Source organism: Otolemur garnettii, unplaced genomic scaffold, assembly GCF_000181295.1.
Source record: "Otolemur garnettii isolate 467f Iridium unplaced genomic scaffold, OtoGar3 scaffold00051, whole genome shotgun sequence".
NCBI lineage: Eukaryota > Metazoa > Chordata > Mammalia > Primates > Galagidae > Otolemur > Otolemur garnettii.
The window spans coordinates 9,639,576-9,641,877 of NW_003852446.1; the positions used below are offsets into that span (position 1 = coordinate 9,639,576).

The 2,302-nt window shown below is 47.4% G+C and overlaps 1 pseudogene across 1 annotated transcript; it reads left to right on the forward strand.

Annotated features, from left to right (window-relative positions):
• The first annotated feature begins 342 nt into the window (after positions 1-342).
• LOC100943879 lies at positions 343-2,072 on the forward strand (annotated as a pseudogene). Its single transcript, XR_153790.2, has one exon. The product of XR_153790.2 is annotated as a eukaryotic initiation factor 4A-I pseudogene (transcript).
• The last annotated feature ends 230 nt before the right edge of the window (positions 2,073-2,302 follow it).

Consider the following 2,302-nt stretch of genomic DNA (forward strand, 5'->3'; position numbering starts at 1 on the left):
GGCGGAGGCAGGAGACTCGCTTGAGCCCAGGAGTTGGAGGTTGCTGTGAGCCGTAATGCCATGGCACTCTACCCAGGAGGACAGCTTGAGGCTCTGTCTCAAAAAAAAAAAAAGAAATACATTTTAAAATATATAAGTTTTTGGTGGTGCTGGTAGCTTAGTCGGTAGGGCGCTGGCCACATACACCAAGGCTGGTGGGTTTGAGCCCAGCCCGGGCCAGCTAAACAACAATGATAACTGCAACAACAAACAGAAATAGCTGGGCATAGTGGTAGGCACCTGTAGTCCCAGCTACTTGAGAGGCTGAGGCAAGAGAATCGCTTAAGCTAGTTTCTAAGGATCATGTCTGCGAGCCAGGATTCCTGATCCAGAGACAATGGACCTGATGGGATGGAGCCCGAAGGCGTCATCGAGAGTAACTGGAATGAGATTGTTGACAGCTTTGATGACATGAACCTCTCGGAGTCCCTCCTCCGTGGTATCTATGCCTATGGTTTTGAGAAGCCCTCTGCCATCCAGCAGCGAGCCATTCTTCCTTGTATCAAGGGTTATGATGTGATCGCTTAAGCCCAATCTGGGACTGGGAAAACAGCCACATTTGCTGTCTCGATTTTGCAGCAGATTGAATTGGATCTAAAGGCCACTCAGGCCTTGGTCTTGGCATCCACTCGAGAACTGGCTCAGCAGATACAGAAGGTGGTCATGGCATTAGGAGACTACAAGGGTGCCTCCTGTCATGCCTGCATTGGAGGCATCAAAGTTCGTGCTGAAGTGCAAAAACTGCAAATGGAAGCTCGTCATATCATCGTGGGTACCCCTGGCCGAGTATTTGATATGCTTAACCGGAGATACCTGTCTCCCAAATACATCAAGATGTTTGTACTGGATGAAGCTGATGAAATGCTAAGCCGTGGATTTAAGGACCAGATATATGACATATTCCAGAAGCTCAACAGCAACACCCAGGTGGTTTTGCTGTCAGCTACAATGCCTTCTGATGTGCTTGAGGTGACCAAGAAGTTCATGAGGGACCCCATTCGGATTCTTGTCAAGAAGGAAGAGTTGACCCTGGAAGGGTATCCGCCAATTCTACATCCATGTGGAACGAGAGGAGTGGAAGCTGGATACACTGTGTGACTTGTATGAAACCCTGACCATCACCCAGGCAGTCATCTTCACCAAGATTGGCTCACTGAGAAGATGCATGCCCGAGATTTCACTGTCTGCCACGCATGGAGATATGGACCAAAAGGAACGAGGTGTAATCATGAGGGAATTCCGTTCTGGCTCTAGCTGAGTACTGATTACCACTGACCTGCTGGCCAGAGGCATAGATGTGCAGCAGGTCTCTTTAGTTATCAACTATGATCTTCCTACCAACAGAGAAAACTATATCCACAGAATCGGTCGTGGTGGACGGTTTGGCCGTAAGGGTGTGGCTATCAACATGGTGACAGAAGAAGACAAGAGGACTCTTAGAGACATCAAGACCTTCTATAACACCTCCATTGAGGAGATGCCCCTCAACGTTGCAGACCTCATCTGAGAGGGGCTGTCCTGCTACCTAGCCCCAGCCAGGGTTCAATCTTGGGGGGCTGAGGAGCAGCAGGAGGGGGGAGGGAAGGGAGCCAAGGGATGGACATCTTGTCATTTTTCTTCTTCTTCTTTTTTTTTCTTTGAATAAATGTCACTTTTTGAGGCAAAAAAAGGAACCGTGAACATTTTAGACACTCTTTTCTTTGGGGTAGGCTCTTGCCCCAGGTGCTGTCTCTTCTCCCAAAAGACACTAATCCATTTCCCTAACCTAGTCACCTCCAGATCCCAGAGGCTCTCTCCACCCCAGCTGAATTCCTTTGAAAATGAGTCAAGGGGCTGTATATGTCACTCAACCTCATTTGCTGGACCAAATCTGGAGTCAGAATCCCCTGAAACAAATGAGGTGGTCCAGGGGATTGTCCCCAGGTGGGGGGGGGCAGGGGAGACAAAATGGTAGCCATTTTTACACTGTTTTGTATAGTATTTATTGATTCAGGAACAAACACAAAATTCTGAATAAAATGATTTGGAAACTGAAAAAAAAAAAAAGAGAGAGAGAATCGCTTAAGCCCAGGAGTTGGAGGTTGCTGTCAGCTGTGATGCCACAGCACCCTACCAAGGGTGACATAGGGAGACTCTGTCTCAAAAAATAAAAAAATAAAAATTTTTTTTTTCTTTTTTTTTTTTTGAGACAGTCTCACTCTGTTGCCCAGGCTAAAATGCTGTGGCGTCATAGCTCACAGCAACCACAAACTCCTGGGTTCCA